Source organism: Atractosteus spatula (assembly GCF_055471065.1).
Source record: "Atractosteus spatula isolate fAtrSpa1 chromosome 10 unlocalized genomic scaffold, fAtrSpa1.hap1 SUPER_10_unloc_7, whole genome shotgun sequence".
Classification (NCBI taxonomy): domain Eukaryota; kingdom Metazoa; phylum Chordata; class Actinopteri; order Semionotiformes; family Lepisosteidae; genus Atractosteus; species Atractosteus spatula.
The window spans coordinates 467,518-487,494 of NW_028296627.1; the positions used below are offsets into that span (position 1 = coordinate 467,518).

The 19,977-nt window shown below is 44.9% G+C and overlaps 2 non-coding genes across 2 annotated transcripts; both read left to right on the forward strand.

Moving 5' to 3' along the window:
* The first annotated feature begins 829 nt into the window (after positions 1-829).
* Positions 830-911, forward strand: trnal-uaa (transfer RNA leucine (anticodon UAA)). The gene has a single exon. It is a non-coding gene; the product is annotated as a tRNA-Leu (tRNA).
* A 10,166-nt stretch (positions 912-11,077) lies between these two features.
* trnas-gcu (transfer RNA serine (anticodon GCU)) lies at positions 11,078-11,159 on the forward strand. The gene has a single exon. It is a non-coding gene; the product is annotated as a tRNA-Ser (tRNA).
* The last annotated feature ends 8,818 nt before the right edge of the window (positions 11,160-19,977 follow it).

Here is a 19,977-nt window from a genome sequence, read left to right on the forward strand (position 1 = left end):
CTGACCTCATACAACATTCTGTGCCCGCTGAGTAGATCTTAAAGCAGCTACAGCCAGAGTAGCAGTAATGGCAACACAGTGCTTGGAGTTCAGCTTTTCTTATTTCTTCTGCGGAACCACTGGTATCGGAATATACTGACCCGCATAAGAAGCGCTACCGGTTTCAGATAGTTTTTATTGAGTGCTGCTCTAAACTTTACATTTGCTTAGACTTGTTTTCCCCATGAAAAAAGACATTTCCCTAATTACATTTAACTTTTTTTTTCCCTTATCATCAAGTAGAAATAAAACATATCATTCCATTTAAGAGCCACAGGCAGGATGGCTGGTGGTCCAAGGCGTTGCGTTCAGGTTGTAGTTTCCCCTAGAGATGTTTGTTCATATCCCACTTCTGACAAAGAAGTTAGAGTGGAAACGGTAACATCCTTAAGTAAAAAACATCTCACATTTCATGTGTTTAATGTTAAGTGTCTTGGTGGTTTATGGCTCTTCTCTCTTGCAGGGTGATGGCAAAATTCTTGAGAGAGGGAGTCTCCTACGTAAGGCTGCTCTTCGTCAAGAGTGGAGACAACAGGAACAGACTTCAAACCGACATTAATTACTGAGAGCAGGCGAAAACGTCTTTTGAAATGAGGAAATGTCTGCTGACAGTAAACAGAGCTCACGCTGAGCTGCGGACAAGCGCTCCTCGTTAGTACAGTGCTGAGTACCCCTGCTTGTTGCGCGGGAGACCGCGGGAGATCGGGGTACGTTTCTGTGACAGGACGCTTTTTTTTTAATAGATGAATCATATTCAAATGTTAAACAACTGAGCAGCATATTGCTGTAGACCAGGATGGCCGAATGGTTAAGGCGTTAGACTTAAGATCCAATGGACGAAGTCCACGTGGGTTCGATCCCCACTCCTGGTAGTGTTGTACTAAGTTTGAAGTGACAAAACATTTTGATGATTTACACTCTATTTAAATATAAATTCACTAAATTTCAGTTCAGTTCTCTTCACTCCCACTCCCTGGCATAACTGAACTCTCACTATCGCATACTGAAGGCTTTACATCCATTAGCTGTGATACAGCTCCCAATAAAGACGGAATCAAACAGTTTGTTCTGTCTCTCATGGTGATCCTCTTCTCGATCCAAATGAAATGTTTAATATGATGCCTCGAGAAAAAAAAAGGAGTGAATTTCCGCCTGTAATGATTGATGCCATCAAACATTTTGTAACATCCCCGGAAGTTTATACAGTAGAATCCTGGTTTGTGGCTTAAATTCAAGGTAAACAAGACTAAGGAAACGAGTTGGAAACTTGATGTCGAACTGGAATTTAATCACCCGGAATATTTCACTACATTGGGCAATATGTGCCAGAGAGGAGTACTTTAGATCCCTTCGATAGCTCAGTTGGTAGCGTGGCGGACTATATTAGAAACAGTTAGGAATCCTTAAGTCGCTGTTTTCACTCCAGCTCGAAGGAAGGTGCTTTTGTGAACTTTAATCAAAGAGTTAAAATAGCTAATCTTTTTCACTCAGACGTTGATCAAAAGCTCAATAAACGATGAAGCAGAGGCTCTTGTTCCGAATTCAGCTAACATCTAATTGTCTTGTTTTGGCCAAGATCTGATCTTTGAATTAAGAGACTACTCTGTCTGATTTGTAATTCAAAAGTAGATACAAATGTCACTGTTTTCAAAGGATAGGTACTTAATTGGCTTTATGATTTGGTATTGATTTTGTATCGTTATATTATTAAGTTTGTGCTTTCTGTGTTTTTTATCATATTGTGAACTTCTTTTTTAAACAAATGCTTACAAAGGCAAACACAGCACACATCTGTTTATACCAGCGATGAATTGTACATTTTTATTAAGTACAATCTACTGTATTTTTAGAAAAAAATGGCGTACTGTGCACGATATGTTGCAGAAACACAACCTGATATTTTCATAATTATTATTTTAATCATTTGACAAGTACGAGGTCCCGGATCCAAATCTTCAGTTCTGATTTTTTTTTTTGTGATATCTTCTCTTCCTCTCGTGGAAATCACAAGATGTGAGCAAATGTTTTTTGTTCTTTTTTTTTCATGTTGCGATCCAAAGAGCCTCAGACGCACAGTCTGACAGTAACCAAACCAGAATGGATTCTGCTGGGAGCCGGACTGAGCTCATTCTCACTCCCTGTGCTGAAAACAGAATGATCTCTTCCCCGAACATCGTCTACAGCTGCTAGATATTGCTCTGCGTCCTACTGCTCCAGCAATTCCTTTGACCAAAGACAGATCACTTGTGCGCTTTTAACCTTCTTGCAGCTACAGGCTCTTTGATGGTTCATGCTGATCATCCTGTGGATCCAAAAGAAAATTTTAAAGCTGATACATTTTCGATTGTAATTTGCATCTAGCTACAACGTCCCTGGAAAAGAGATTTTATTAGTTGCGTGCAATCGGTATCTTTTACTTGACGTATGGTAGTAGAAATAGTTTGAAAAATGTTTTCTTAAGAAGATTGTATTGCCAGGACCTGCCTTTAGCGCTCAGTAGCGATTTCGCTGTTGATATAGATGGAGAAGAAATGTAAGATGAATGGATGATCTAAGCTAAAATAGCCCTAACACCCCTCCTGTAACAGTGTTTGTATTCATAGCAAGTAATATTCTTTTTCAAACCCGACCGTTGCTTTTGCATTAAGTGTTATGTAACCATTAGCGGTTTCGGTAGCTTCTGAAGAGCGCACTTTTCCAAACTGAAGCCTATAAGAACATTATTCAAGATGCACCATGGCCCAGAATCGTGCATCGGGACAAGGATTAACATCAATTGAAAGTACTCCCAAATAAAAGATTTGACCGAAAAATTATAAGAGTAGGCAAGTATTAAAACAACACCATAACTTCTTGACATAACTTCCAAACTCTTTCCTGGTTCAAGCCATGTAAAATGACATCATTAGTGGTCATGCCGAGGTTGTGAGTTTAAGCCTCACCTGGAGCAGCCTGGTTTTCTGTCTTGACATGTAAACAGTGTTTTGTGTTATTTGCTAAATGGAGAGAGGATTCTGTGTTAATTGTGCTCCTCCTTGAAGAGGTCAAGATGAGATGTTCACGAGGCTGGTGGTAAATATCCTATCCAGGAATATTTTTTGTTCTTTATTGGGGAATATCGAATATCCGGGCTGTATATCGGGGCTGTAGGGGGTCAGATATATAGATGTAGTAAACACATTAGTGGAGACGGTGTGTCTGCTCTCTGTGAGAGAGACTGGCGGGAAGAATAATCTGTGGTCTGGGAAGAAGAGACCCTCGTTGGAAGAGCGGCGCTCCTCACAGGAGAGAATGAAAAAAATCTTTTTCAGGGACGCTGATTTTTCTCTTTGGGGGAGTTAAAAGCACTTGTGGCGAGTGACCTAGTGGTGCAACGGTGGCGTGTCTGACTCCAGATCAGAAAGTTGTGTGTTCAACTCACGTCGAGATCAGCTGATGTGTTTGCAGGTGCTGTGTTGCATGTGTTTGCCGAACCCGGAAATTACACCACGCAGTTGGGTTTTATCTGTACACCACTTAAGTAATCTGAATGAAATAACAGAGCAGTACAAAACACCCAGTCAGGAGCTTATGCAGCGAATCATCTTGACCACGACAAGAGAAAAGGCACACTGCACAAAAAGCCTGATTTAAATCACAAAACCCCGGGAGAAGTCGAATCGACAATCTTATAAAACGAAATCAGACGCGTTATCCATTAAACCACTAGCCCGTCACGTAAATGAATTGCACCATGGTGAGTTCTGCGCCGCTACTAGTAATACCCCACCCCCATCTTAAATTCTAAGTGAGAAACGTGTTTTCTACATTTTTGTCAGTTTTAAAACTAGGAGTATATGGCACTCTGCACAGTGTACGAAGTAAATTATTTTCGCAGTAATTAATTTATTTATTATATTTATTAATAAAATAATAAAATAAATTTACTTCGTACACTATGCAGAGTGCCGTATACTCCTAGTTGCGGCACACACGATATATACAGTAAAAAGCCTCAGGCACTGTGTTAGATGTGTTTTCGACGTTATATATGCGTTTATTAATGTCGTCAATTTTACGGTTGCAATTCGACGTTGATTATACGTCGCAACGACGTATATATACGTATAGCCGTAGTTTCGCTGTGAATATACGTATATTCGACGAATCACCGCCCACTGGGAATAGGTTTATTCCATGCTGAAAAGAGAAGAGAGAAAACATAACGTTTCAGCTGTGAAACCTTCTTCAGGTTTGTTTTCTCTCTTCTATTTTCAGCATGGAATAAACCTACAGTATTACTTGTTCCTTTGCAGATTCGAATGCTGACGTAGCTACCCACCTGAATATATTAAACGTGTCATCTATATGATTAACATAATGTTCTCCTGAATAAATACTCGAAAGAAGCCGCATCTCAGGTGTTAGAGATATTTGAAATTGGATCAGTGGATTTAGAGTCCAGACTGTGAACTGACAGCTGACACAGGTCTTTTATAGAACCGTTTTGATTTTCTCTACTTTGTCCCCGTAACGTCATTGTCCTGCTCGCAGCCGAGCCCGACACACGGTACCGTCTGGTTTCTGTCGCTGGGCGGGTCTGTGTGGGTTCTAATGCCCCAGTATTATGAGGGGGACACTGGACTGTGAACAGGCGCCGTCCTTTGGCTGAGACGTAAAACCGAGGTCCTGACTCTGTGGTCATTAAAAATCCCAGGTCGTCTCTCGAAAGAGTAGGGGTGTAACCCCGGCATCCTGGCCAAATTTCCCATTGACCCTTACCAGTCATGGCCTCCTAATAATCCCCATCTCTGAACTGGCTTCATCACTCTGCTCTCCTCCCCACTAATAGCTGATGTGTGGTGAGTGTTCTGGCGCACTAGGGGAGTCCCCATTACCTCTAAAGCGCTTTGAGTGGAGTGTCCAGAAAAGCGCTCTATATGTTTAAACAAATGTAATAAAAATATCATGTTTGATGAATGTAAAAACTGATAAAGCTAATGCTTTTTTCAGGGCTATATCTACTTTTTTTTAAAAAAGAGAAGTCTGTCGCGATTGTGAAATTTGGAGAACATGCACCAGCGGGTGCCTTCACATCTCCAGCTTCAGTCTCGCCTGTAGCTGCAAGAAGGTTAAAAGCGCACAAGTGATCTGTCTTTGGTCAAAGGAATTGCTGGAGCAGTAGGACGCAGAGCAATATCTAGCAGCTGTAGACGATGTTCGGGGAAGAGATAATTCTGTTTTCAACACAGGGAGTGAGGATGAGCTCAGTCCGGCTCCCAGCAGAATCCATCCTGGTTTGGTTACTGTTGACTGTGCGTCTGAGGCTCTTTGGATCGCAACGTGAAAAAAAAACAATTGTTCACATCGTGTGACTTCCACGAGAGGAAGGGAAGATATCATTTTTAAAAATATCAGGACTGAAGATTTGGATCCGGGGCCTCATACTTGTCAAATTATTAAAATAATAGTTATTAAAATATCAGATTGTGTTTCTGCAACATTTTGTGCACAGTACGCCATCTTTATCTAAAAATAAAACAGTCACAACGACGCCCTTACACGCAGTCTGGGGTATTTTTCCCTTTTATATTTTTGCCACTTTATATCGAACCTGTTATACTCCCAAAAGTGCACAGTAGATTGTACTTAATAAAAATGTACAATTCACCGCTGGTATAAACAGATGTGTGCCTTGTCTGCCTTTGTAAGCATTTGTTTAAAAAATAAGTTCACAATACGATAAAAACACAGAAAGCACAAACTTAATAATACAACGATACAAAATCAATACCAAATCATAAAGCCAATTAAGTAGCTATCCTTTGAAAACAGAGAAAACCTTTATATCTACAAAAAACTTGACATTTGTATGTATTTTTGAATTACAAAGCAGACAGAGTAGTCCCTTAATTGAAAGATCAGATCTTGGCCAAAACAAGACAATCAGACGTGAGCTGAATTCAGAACAGGAGCCTCTGCTTCATTTATTGAGCTTTTGATCAATGTCTGAATGAAACAGATTCGCTATTTTAACTATTTGATTAAAGTACCTTCCTTCGAGCCGGAGTCAAACTAGCAATTTAAGGATTCCCAGCTGTTCCCACTACAGTCCTTCACTCTACCAGCTGAGCTATCGAAGGGATGTCAGGTGCTGCTCTCTGTCACATACTGCCCAATGTTGTGCAATGTTCCGGATGATTTAAATCACAGATCGACATCGTTTCCCACTCGTTTCCTTAGTCTTTTTTACCTTGAATTTAACCGACGAACCAGGATTCTACTGTATAAACTTCCGGGGATATTACAAAATGTTTGATGAGGCATCAATCATTCCAGCCAGGCAGAAATGGACTCATTTTTTTTCTCGGGGGATCATATTAAACATTTCATTTGGATCGAGAAGAGGATCATGAGGAACAAAACTAAGTTTCAGTATGTGTTTATTAGAAGCTTTATCACAGCTAATGCATATAAGCCTTTAGTATGCGACAGTGAGAGTTAAGTTATGCCGGGGAGTGAAGAGAACTGAAATTTAGTAAATTCATATTTAAATAGATTGCAAATCTAAGTGTTCTGTCACTGCAAAATTACAGGAGTCTACCAGCTGCCAGACGTGCTTGTTTTGGGACTATTTCCAATAAGTATCACATTAGTAGTTGTGTGTCCTTTCTGGTATATTTTAAACTGTGAGGGACAAACGAGACAGAGACACAGTAATAATCCTATTTTACAGTGTCCTGCATTTTAATTTACTGATCAGATAAATTGAAATGTTCTGATTCAGAACCCCTGCAGTTCGTACTAATTAGAACTCAACAATGCTCCTGAGTCCTGAGCACTACACTGAGTTCAGCTGGGCTCTGACTTTGTTCAGCATGACATGTTGTTGCATTTGAGCTCAGAGCTGGGGATGATCTCCATATTCTACCACACTAACTAGTCCGAAACTTAGAACACAGTACACACTTTCTAAGTGAAGTCAGGTTGTTAAAAAATTAAACCAGCGCCCTGTCACAGAAACGTACCCCGGTCTCCCGCGCAACAAGCGGGGGTACTCAGCACTGTACTAACGAGGAGCACTTGTCCGGAGCTCAGCGTGAGCTCTGTTTACTGTCAGCAGACATTTCCTCATTTCAAAAGACGTTTTCACCTGCTCTCAGCTTTTTATAGACGGTCATAAACGCTCAAGAAGTAATTCATTTCAGTTTGAAGTCTGTTTCTGTTGTCTCCGCTCTTGATGAAGAAAAGCCGTGCGTGTGAAACTCCCTCTCTGAAGACGTTTGCCGTTACCCTGCAAGAGAGAAGATCCATCAATCACCGAGGCAACCACTGAGACAATTAACATTAAACACGTGAAATGAGAGATGTTTTCTACCTAGGGATTTTATCGTTTCTACTCTAACTTCTTTGTCAGAAGTGGAATTTCAACAAACGCCTCAAGGAGAAACTGCAACCTGAATGCAACGCCTTAGACCACCAACCATCCTGCCTGGGGCTTTTATATGGAATTATATTTTATTTATTTCTACTTGTTGAAAAGAAAAAAGTGAAATCATGTAATTAGGGAAATGTGTTTTGTTCATAGGGAAAACTAGTACGAGCAAATGTAAAGTTTAGAGCAGCGCTCAATAAAAACGATCAGAAACCGAAAGCGCTTCTTATGCGGATCAATATATTCCGATACCGCTGGTTCTGCAGAAGAATAGCCGAACTCCAAGCACTGTGTTGCCATTACGGCTACTCTGGCTGCAGCTGCTGTAAGACCTAGTCAGCCGGCACAGAAAGTTGTAGGAGGTCAGACTGGTTGGCACTGTCTAAATAACAGTGTGCGAATTTAAGCTTATGTATTACTATTTACAATGTAATACATGCTCTAAAAGCGTTAATCCTGCACTGGCTGCTATTTGAAACGCCTTCATCAAAGACGCGAATTAGAGATTTATGCAGCTGGCTTTTATGCTTCACAATACATTGCAATCAGGAAAATAAACCAATTAGAATAATGCAAAACAACGTCTGTTCTTAAAAATGATAGCTGTTTTACACTGACGTCGCTCTTTATGAGATAATCCAGATTGTGAAGACGACTGCACCCTAGCAGATCAAAATATTACACAAAGGCTGTAAAGCACACTCTGAATCGATCCGAAAATTTGATTTCCGCGAACCGTTTAGGCTCCAACAGGGAACTTGGCGCGTCTCCTGCAAAGCATTTACTTTACTGGTGCTTTTAACAGACCGTTTTATCTAGCTCGTCAGGATGGCCGAGTGGTCTCAGGCGCCAAACTCAAGAACTCTTGTCTTTCCTTGCTTGGGTGTCCCGGTCCTCTGAATAGACGGGTGGGTTCATATCCCACTCCTTACAGCTACTATCTTACATGTTTCCCGACTGTTGTGCTCGCTAACACGGAAAAATGGAGAAACCAGTTTGCGGACACATGATAGGCAGGGAAATGCTTCGTGAACTCTTCAATGTGATCAGCAGAAAGTCAAATAGGCTTCGAATTCTGCCTTAAGAACTGTTTGGGCTGCCTGTAATCTGGAAAGATTTACTGCAAGGTATGCATTCAAATGTGAAAGACCGCAATAAAAAAAAAACAGAAGAAGATTTATTAAAACATTGTTTTCCTTGCGGTTTCTCCTGTATTTCACTAAATGTGGCATTGTGAAATCAACCTGTAGCCCTACGGAATGCAGTCACTCTCCCAGTGACAGCGGCAGGAGCCGAGACGATTACAGTATATCAGAGCTCGAACAGAGTTCGAAAATCTAGGCAAAGTGATTCATAGAACATGTGTATTAAACTTTCCTATGTGCCTGGCCTTACTGAAGTATTTGTAGCTGTATTTCAGCTTCTGTCTATTTCTATACTTTACAGTAGATAGTGTTTAGCCAGAGAAGAGAGATACAAGCGCTATACCCCCACAGTAACCGTCCAATAACCTTAACTAAAGCAGGAAGATCAGTTTCTGCTCGACACAGCTGTTTTCTGAACTGCAAATCTCCAACACAGGCTGGAGGCGCTGTGTGTCCAGGCTGAGCGGTTATATGAGAAAAGACTCAGCGAGCTGCAGGTGCGGCTCATTACTCTGCGCTCCCCATGCGGAATGCGCGCGTCCTCCCTCCTTTATTACCTTCATACACTCCTCTCAAACCACAGCAAACTCGGTGAACATTTACTGGGTCTTTCTTTCCGAGATCACAGGCAGAAACAATAAACACGCTGAAAACAGGAAGGTATTCCTGATCGTAGGCGAAGATGCGCAAAAATAAATTTCCTAAAATCCAATAAAGTCCTGTCACGTTCAGTTACTATTCTGATGTATCTGAATAGTTATGGCAATGTTGTTAAAAAAAGAGATAAATGAACTTTTTTATTTCATTCGAGCTGTAAATTTGAAAATGTTTTATTTTCAATTATCTAAATAATACAAAACACAATCACTCATCGTAAGCGTCTGACCATTGATATTCCGGAATTATAAGCCCGTACACAGGCATTGCGAAATCACACGCTGACAAGCAATTCAACGAATATGATGCCTTTCAGGGGCCGAATATTAGACACGAGTCATCGTGCGGAGTTTTTTCCTCCACTACCGCAGTCTTTGCTTCGGACCACCCCTCTTGCCACATTTGCGCTTTATTTTCGATTTTCTGTATAGAACACCGAATATCTTGAGGAAGTCTGGCAAGCGAAGACTGCTGGATTATTGACGTGCAAACATTGGTTCAAAATCAACATCCTCTGCTATTGCCGTTGCTTCTTTGATAGTTTCTTCAAATTCCTCATCTGACTTTTAATATCGAGGGATATTGAGCATAATACCATACTATTTGTAGCTTTCTTTTGATCGCCTGTTTTATTAAAATGCCAGCCTCTTTTACAGTTATTTTAGATGTTTGGCAAGGTGTAATATCCTCCCTCGCATCCTCAGCTAAAATATTTTAAAAGTACAACAAAATTACATTATATTGAACAGCACTAGGTTAACATTTAGAATTCAAATTAAGGTAAATATACGAAAATATTAAAATATAACTCCGGCGATCTGTCGTTTTTGCTTGTCAAGTTCTCAGATAATTTTGCACTGTATTTTTAATTATTTTAGCTGAGGATGCAACAGGAGTATAAGTGAATTCTCCCGCCACACATTGGAACATAAATTTCCATGGGTGAATACTATCTGCTTGGAAGTTGCCCTTGTCGGTAATTATTGGAAATTCCCGGTAATGTTGACTCTATCGCAGTCTTTACCTCTGACCAACCCTCAATTGTTTACTACTGCAAATATCAAAATAGTTAAGGTTTTGCGGACAAATTAAATATCTGTGGTGATGATGTTTACTATGGGAGGAAGTGCGTCCCTGGGTGGGCTTAAAACACCCAACGTTGGGTTAAGAGCCGAACACGCCAACCAAATGCACCACAGAAACGCTTACCCGCCGCTTTTTGGCATTTACATACTTTTGGTGAACACAAAATTCGCTCACATTTCATCTTTCATAAGATATATGATTTAAAAAAGTTCCACAAAGGAAATGAATACATGCATTAAACCAAATCAAGCCCTCTGTGAGTGTCCCAAATGATCTGTTCTGTAAAACAAGACAGGAAGAAAGGTTACGCTAGAATTTGAACACAGAATTTCTTCTTTATTAAACAGGTGCTTTAACCAGCTAAACCACGGCGCCGGCAGAGCACTATGCTTACAGCCACGTGGACATACCGCTCTGAGACATCTGCGTTCGGTGTGCGCTGAGCCTGCTCGCCGAGCAAGTTGCCTCCTTTTCATGCACTAGCAGCCTTGATACTAAGAGACAGGATGAGAAATGGCTTTTATCTGGCACTTTTCATATCCAAGGAGATCAATGTGCTTTCCGTGTACAACAGGGTGTCCTCTATACTCGCCACTGAAGCACAGGACACGCCTGGTGGATTGACATCACTCAAGCAAAATAGTGAAATGGCAGGTGGAAGAGGAAAATGACCATCAAGAATGAAGAAAGATGATCTTGAGCGCGCCAACTCATGTCCGAAGGGGCTGACTTTCTCGACGAGGTGGCCGAGTGGTTAAGGCGATGGACTGCTAATCCATTGTGCTCTGCACGCGTGGGTTCGAATCCCCTCCTCGTCGTCTTGAGTTTGAAATGACAAACTTGTGATCCATTTCTAAGTCGGGTTTGTGCACTTTTGCTACTGTAGTAGAGCAGTAATATTTCTAGCGTTGGCTGAACATGGCTTACAACAGTAGCTGACAGACAATAGTCTCTTAATATTTAGGTTACACTTATGTTTTGTACTGCTTTCACCTGATATTAATAGTAGTCCTGATGAACGGTTTTGGGACATGGTGCATCTTGAAAAATGTTCTTGTTAATTTCAATTAGGAAAAACTGCTCTCCCCAGAAGCTGAAACAGGTCGTGTTTAAATAATATGCAATGCAATAGCAACGTTTGGAGTTGAATCTAGATATGAGTCCTTACCTGTTACAGGAGGCTTTTTAGGACTTTTTTTTACCTCAGATAAAGCTATCAATTCATCTTACATTTCTACTACATCAGTATTAGCAACGTTATCTTTACCTAGCACTAAATGTAGCTTTAAATAAGAGTAAATTTTAAAATATATGTAAAAGTAAATGCTATTCCATATATTGTAACTTTGTGGTATTTAGAATGTTTATCTGAGGATGCAAGGGAAAGTATTATACCTTGCGAAACATCCAAGACAAAGGTAAAAGAGGCTCATATTTTAATAAAATTTTCGATCAAAAGAAAACCACTCTGTATATCATCGTTAATATCCCAAGATATCGACGTTCAGTTGAAAGATTTGAAGAAACTCTCCAAGAAGCAACTGCAGTAGCGGAGTTTTGATTTGAACCGATGTTTGCACCTCAATAATCCATTAGTCCTCGAAAGAAACAAAGGCAGGGATGTTTTGAGTGTCAACATGATCCTCTTCTCATTTCAAAAGAAAGGTTTTGTATGATCCTGATTCCACTAGAAAAAGAGTCAATTTCTGCCTGCACTGATATCCCTTCAAACGAATTGTAAGATCTCTGGTAGAATATACAGTAGAATCCTGGTCTATTTCTTCTACTAAAAGAGACTATGGGACTGAGTATTTTGATGTCGAACTGGGATTTAAATAAACAGAAACAGTACACTACATTGGGCTACGCGTATGACAAAACGTGGGCGTTTTAAGTTGACCTTTCCATAGCTCAGTTGCTAGAGCGTAAAACTGTTTAAAAAAAGCAGCGGGCGATTATGTCGCTGTTTTGAATCCGGCTCGAAGGATGGTGTTTTCTTGCTCCTTAATTAAAAAGTGAAAACAGCGAATTTGTCTTTCACTTTTACGTTCACCAAACGCTCAGCAAACAGAGAAGCAGAGGCTCCTGTTCTGATCTATCCTCACGTCTGATTGTCTTGCTTTGACCTTTAAAATGTGCACTGTTGACGGTTCACTCTTCCTAACACAATTAAGGACCTGCGGAAAAAACTCGGTATCGGGAGTTTAGTTCAGTGGTAGCGCGCACGTACTCTATGAAGCTTCGTTTTCAATCGCTGGCGTCTCCACTCCCGATTCTTTTTAAACGCGATATCTTTCCTTCCTCGTGTGACTTCCCTCGTGTGTGAATTTCAGGGAGACACATAAACCCTTTGTCTGTTTTAAAGAGACATTTTTTTTAAAACCAGACAAAACGAAAGACGTAGTAATTAGACACACGTAAAAAACACGTGAATCTAATTGAGAAAATGTGGACGGGGCAATGCATTACTAGTAGCGGCTCTGAGCTCACTGTAGTGCAGTTGACTAAAGCGACAGTAGGGTTAGTGGCGCAATGGATAACGCGTCTGACTTCGGATCAGAAGATTGCAGGGTCGATTCCTGTCTGGCTCCTGAAGCTTTTAAACCACGCTACTCAACACTGTCCCCTAGTGTGTGCGGTCCTACACAACCTTACTATTGACTGGATGAGTCTCCTGTTCCATCTCCAGTTCTTTCCACACATTCTGCCTGTTTCACCACCGTTGTTGTAGGACAACAGCCACAGATATGAGAAGAGATACTGTTCCGAACAACTGTCTTAAATAATCACGTTGATAAAGGTGACAATAAGTTTTTTTTCTTTAACGTAACCTTACATTTGCCTATAAAGTTCACACTATTTTCTGTAGCCACAGATCGCCAATATTTCTGCTGTCTCCTGAGAAACACAAGTATAGAGTTCAAACACAATAAATAATACCACAAATCTATTCAGTTAACAACCAGATGTGACAGAACGGATGTAAGACTTACACCCCCTTTAAATATGTATTTCCTTAATTTCAGTTCTCTTCCCTCCCCAGTATACCTGCAAATTCACTATCACATAATAAAGGCTGTACATGCATTACCTCTAATACAGCTACTAATAAAGATATACATTAAAGTTAACTATTAATAAATAATACTATTATTCATAAAGATGTGTTTTCATAAGATTCATCGTGAATAGTTGTGGTGTCTGGAAAGCAACGCCAGTGGGCAGTGATTCGTCAAATATACGTATTGTAACGCCCTCTCCCGGTTGTGAAGAGGAAGCGCCCCTAGGCGCTCATAGTACCGCTGGGCAGGCTGGGAGTTGTAGCCGGGGAGAGTCTGAGGGTCAGCACGATGACCAGCAGCTGACCCTACCTGTGTAAATAATGTCATAGTAGTTCTAGTGTCCTGTGTAGTCTTATAAGTGTATAGCTTGTTGTTAAGTAATTACCACCCTAAAGATGTTTACATGCTCAGTCAGTCTCCTCATGTGTGTGTATATTCTGTGTTTGGTTTTGTGTGGTTGCTAAAGAATAAAGCTATCGTTTGGTTCATTTATCTCATCTCCATTGGTCCTTTGTCCTGAGAAGAACCTGTAAATGCTACATTGGTGTCAGAAGCGGGCAGGATGGACAAACCGTGGCAGACATTAACCGATTCTGTCAAGCGCTGGCTGACTCTAAAAGAGACAGAACCCACCGGCAACGCACATAAGGAGCCTGAGCAACTCCTGGGTGCGACAGGTGGCCACAGCCCACAGTACCAGGGCTACTTAGTAGTGGTTCTGCCGGTAGAATTGGGGCAACTGGCTGCTACTCCTGGCCAGCAGATACCCCAGAGAGAAGATACCCTCCCTGCCGGAGCCGACCAGCGATTCCCACACTCATCGGCGCGGGTGTGATCCGGTTTCTACAACTGGGAAGCGCCTTGGGAAACCTAAGGCAGTTCCAGCTCGCAGCCCAAACGAATGGCTGGAACCTGGCTGTGGCGCTGGAAGGAGCAGCCTGCCTGGTGCTCCTGGATTTCCCGGAGGGGGACTGAGGAGAATATGCGGCACTGGCAGCAGCTCTTCGGCTGCGCTTAGGCGTGGAGGAGGTGCCGGATCTGATGCGGGAGAGGCTGGCCCTGCTGCGGCGCCGACCAGGAGAGCGACTGGGCCCGGTTGCCGCTGATGTCATGTTCCTCGCCCGCCGAGGATACCCAGCTTTTCCCCGGGAGGCGCAGCGGGAGATGGCTCTCCAGGCCTTTCTCAAGGCCCTTTCACCCGAGGAGCTGCAGCGCCACGTACAGCTGGCAGTGCTGGCATCGCTGGAGCAGGCCTTGGCCCTTGCTACACGGGCTGAGGCCGTGTTCGGGGTGCCTGGAAGTGCCAGCAGATGCAGTGCGCCCTGCCGGCTGACCGAGGCGGCGACGGAGGAGTCCAGCGAGGGGGAAGAGGAGCCAGCCCATGCAGCGACCACCGCGGAACAGCCCCGCACGCTGTTTTGCGACCGCTGCGGGAAGAGGGGACACCGGGCCCGGTACTGCCGGGCACCCGAACCTCGCACTCCTCGATCGGCATCGGGAAACGGGAACAGGGCGGCTCAGCGCAGGAATGGCTGCCCGCCCTTGAACACCTCAACCCCCACTCCGGAGAGCGCTGTGAAGACCGGCGCCCCTCACGCCACTGTGGGGCGAGTTGGCTGTAGCCAGAGTTGGCTGTACCTCCACTGCCAAATCGAGGACCAACCCTGCCTGGCCCTGCTCAACACCGGTTCATCGGTAACCCTACTCCGGCCGGGCGTCCTCCCCGACACCGAGGGCACCACCCCCCCAAGATGGGAGGCCTCCGGCCTGCGGCTAAGGACCGTGACGGGACAGCTCGCAGCAGTCCGGGGGAAACAGGTGCTTGCCTTCCGTCTAGGTTCAGTGACGGTGCGCCACCTCCCAGCCATCCAGGAGGACTGCATCCTGGGGCTGGACCTACTGCAGTGAGTGGGGGCCAGTTTGGACTTGGGCCGGCAGGAGTTGGTGTGGCAGGGGGAGCGACTTCACCTGGTGGAGGGCAGGCCTAGCAAAGGCAGAGGGACGCGTGCTTGCCGGAGCCAGGGGAAAAAGAGGCAGTGGTGGCGGCGGCGGCAGTCGCTGGGGCGGATTGGGCCTGCGAGCCTGAGAGAGAGCGTGCCAGATCCTGCCCCTGAGTCACCCGGGGGGCCAGACAAGGCGGCGGTGGCGGGGGCCAAGCGTTGCGTGGAAGCTAGGCGCACAGTTGAGGACCTCTACCAGCGAAGCTGCGAGGGCCTCGATTGGGACCAGCGGCAGTGGCTCCAGGCACTACTCACCCAAAACGAGGACCTCTTTGCAGCAAAAGTGACTGAGCCCTCCGTGAGCCTGTGGTCTGCGCCAGCTGTACTAGTCCGAAAAAAAGACAGCTCATGGAAGTTCTGTGTAAACTACTGCAAGCAGAATGAGGTCACCCGGAAAGACTCCCACCCCTTGCCAAGGATAGACGATGCCTTGGACTACATCACTGGGTCGACCCTGGTTCAGCTCCCTCTGGCTCCCTCTCCCCAGGGCCTCTGGCAGTTTACTGTCATGCCTTTTGGCCTGTGCAATGCCCCGGCGACTTTCGAGAGGCTGATGGAGAGGGTGCTGGCATCGGTCCCGTGGAACCAGTGTGTGCTGTATCTGGACGATCTGCTGGTTCATGCCCGGTGTTTCGACCAGGCCTTGACGAACCTCCAGTTCCAGAACCGTGCTGGCATGAGGCTCAACCCCCGCAAGTGCGAGCTCCTGCGGCGGGAGGTGACCTTCCTGGGACATGTTGTTGGACCGCGATGGGTGGCTACAGACCCAGGTAAGGTCGCTGCAGTGAGGGGTTGGCTGACTCCCCGCATCGTTGCAGAGCTGCGCAGCTTTCTGGGGTTGGCTTCGTATTACTGGAGGTTCGTCCGGGACTTTGCCAGCATCGCTGCCCCGCTGCACCGCCTCACCGACAAGGGCTGCCGTTTCGACTGGGACTCGGGCTGTGAGACAGCGTTCGGCTGGTTACGTGAAGCTTACGTGCTGGCCTACCCCGACTCGCGGTTACCGTATGTCCTAGATACTGACGCGAGTAACTCGGAGGTAGGTGCGGTGTTGGCGCAGGAGAGGCCAGATGGGGAGCGTGTAGTTGCCTACTATAGTTGGGCTTTGACTAGGGCTGAACGGAACTACTGCGTGACCCGTCACGAGCTGCTGGCGGCGGTCCACCACTTCAGGCCGTACCTGTTTGGGACCCGGTTCCGATTGAGGACCGACCATGCGTCCCTCACCTGGCTGCTCCACTTTAAGGAGCCGGAGGCGCAGATGGTGCGATGGATAGAGGTCCTGCAGGAGTATGACTTCACTGTTGTGCACCGTGCGGGGTCTCGCCATCTCAATGCCGACGCTCTCTCGCGGCGCCCCTGTGAGGCCGCGGACTGCCACCACTGCGCCCAGCAGGAGCAGCGTGAGGGGGCTGTCCGCACCGTAGCCATGGCCCTGGAGGGGCCGCTGGGGGTGGGCCTGTCAGACCTGGCACAGCGACAGGCAGCTGATCCGGATGTGGGGCCGGTGCTCCGCTGCAAGGCAGCAGGAGCGCGGCCTGCGCGAGAGGAGCTCGCCCCACACCCAAAGTCCGTCAAGGCCCTCTGCGCCCTGTGGGAAGCCTTGGAGGTAAAGGATGGGGTGCTGCGCCGGGGGTGGCGGGCACCCTCCAGTGGTGAGATACGGTGGCAACTGGTGGTGCCACAGTCGCTCCGCGGGGCTGTGCTCCGAGCGGTGCACAGCCAGCCAGGCATGGGGCATTTTGGCTATAAAAAACCCTTTTTATTGGGGTCTTTGCCACCAGACGTGGAGCGGTATTGCCGAACGTGTGCAGTGTGCGTGGCCCAGAAAGGGCCCCCCTCCAACAACACCAGGTGGGGACTCCTATGGAGCAGGTGGGGGTGGACGTTTTGGGCCAGTTTCCGTGCACTGAGGCCGGAAACCGCTATGTCCTGGTGGCAGTGGACTATTTTACAAAATGGCCGGAGGTCTATGCCCTCCCGGACCAGAGTACCCCCACCGTGGCCGATGCACTACTGGAGGGGATGTTTGCCAGGCTAGGGGTGCTGGAGGAGTTACACAGTGACCAGGGGCGTAACTTCGAATCCCAGGTCTTCGCCAGAGTGTGCCAGCGTCTGGGGATCTCTAAGACGCGGACCACCCCGCTGCATCCCCAGAACGACAGGTTGGTGGAGCAGTTCAATCGGACTTCAATTGGTTTGAAGAGTTCTGCTGCGTTTTTGTGGTTATGGCGATGGACTTGAAGTCCATCGGGGTCTCCCCGCGCAAGTTCAAGTCCTGCCAACTACAACAATCTCCTTATGTCATCATGTGCCTGCATAAAAATGGAAACGTACTGCTCTACTTTTAAAACGCGAAATTGCTTGAAACCGCTGCCTTGGAAATAAATTTTTAATCAGCGTCCACGAATGACATTTCGCAGCTGAAAGCAGATAAGGATGCTTTTAGCGTTCGCGTGTCTTGTGCCCTACTTCCAGCCTTTGAAAACCTAATTAGTAAAACTGAAAGAACCAACTCCATGGGTGTTGGTCGTGCACAAGGAGGAGCTGTGACAATAGCAGAGCAGGAGTGAGGATGGCGCAGATGGAAACTCGTTTTCATGCGCTCCTATGAAAATAAAAGTCGAAACCCGAAACAGTAGTAGCCATAAGAGTAAATGCCTCCTAACAGCTAGCAAGCGCTCCTAGTTAGTGTCATGGTATGTATCCCTGCCTGTCACGCGGGAAACTGGGGTTTGATTACCGACGGGGAGACAGGTAGCTTTTTTACCATCAGATTCCAGTCTCTAATGCTGTGTGTGAGAGTTTACGTAACTTTCCTTTTCTCGCATTTTCTGACGACTATTCCAAATGGGCGCCATGTCAACTCCTAATACTTTTCAAAAACCTGCCTGCGTGTTTGATTATTTTTATTTAAAAAAAGTTCAATATTGATCATAACTAAAGAAATTAATGATCACGAACAAAAAAAAGGGCTGAAGATGCGAGTCGCTCTTGAATCAGAGCTGGGTGACACGGGCTTCTGTTCTGATATGGTTGTACGATAAGCAAGAGGAATCTCTTCTCTCCTATGGAGCATGAGCTGAATCAGGAGTGAGACATTTCGTGTGTTCGTGCATATGTCAACGCATGACCTACATCGTAAAACTAAAACTAAATTAAAAACTAACATTAAGTTATCAGAGACATTAAATTATATACAAACAAGAGACAGGCAAAGTAATAATTCTACATTAAGTGTCCTACACTGACCAAACTAATTGAAATGGTCTGATTCAGAGCCTGTGCAGTTCGTGCTAATTAAAACGACACCAGTACTGAACCCTCAGCACTGTACTGAGCACAAGTTGAGCTGCTCTCCAACTTTGCTACCCACGGGTTTTCGTTGCAATGGAGCTCAGAGAAGGAGCTGATCTCCAGACAGTAGTGTTAAGTTGTCTGCAGCCTCATGCGAATTTCGACAATTTACCCAAAGTGTTTTCTATCGCTTTCAGGTGCAGTTAATTTATATAAAGGAAGGTAAATCGTTTTAACGCAACAAAAGCCAGGCAGGAGTCAAACATACAATTTCCTGATCTGAAGTCAGACGCGTTATGCATTATGCCATTGGTCTTACATCGCTCAATTGCACCATAGTGACCTCAGTGCCACTAATAGTAATACATACTGTATTTCTGATTGAGCGCTGAGTGCAAAGGTTGAATAAGCTTTGCTCCTGCCAACGATTCGGCGTGAAAAAGCACAGCATTAAAGTTTCACAGACAAATGCAGCATGCCGACAAAACCAATTTCAAAAACAACTACGGCACACTACGATTCGCACCGACTCAAAAGTGATCACGGCAGATGTTGTTCCCTGCATAACGCTGAAGGGACCAAAGAGCATTGCTGTTGGGAAGACAAAATGAGGCTTTTTTCTGCCTTGATGTTAAGCTGACAAATACTATCTTGAAACACCTAGTTCAGTTTCTCGACAGACTGTCAAGCAAAGTTTTTACCCATTGAACTCGCAATAGAAGGATGGTCTTAACCCACAAACACTTAGCAGCAGCGAAATTCAAACCTACACCTGCGAAGAAATTTTTGTACAAACCCAGCAACTTAGACCACCCAGCCACACTCCCAACACCTTACTTTTTTCCGAGAACGCCGGGTTCAGCTCTTGGTGTGCGACGCGTGAAAACGACTGCACCTTCATTTTCCGAGATGTTTCCTATCACTTCTTTGTCAGCTCTGAATATAGCTCTTTTTTGGAGCAGGCTTCAGACCTTTTATTTAATGTATAAAGGAGGGCGCATTCCTAAACGTGTAATTCCTGTTTTAGAAATGTTTTGGGCGGTGTGTTTTATATAACACACAAACAGTGTTCTGTTTGTATTCTGTAGACCTCTGTAGCAATCGTACTGGATGTGACACGGATTCTGAAATGTTTCTTGAAAAGGTATTTAGGGTTGCTTGAATCTATAATAAAAAAGTTACCTGAAACTTCCTACCTTCCAATCACTGATGTCGCTCTCCCTATACCTGTACGTGATGTTTTGCAGATGTGCAGTGTGCCTTTACTCCTGTATTAA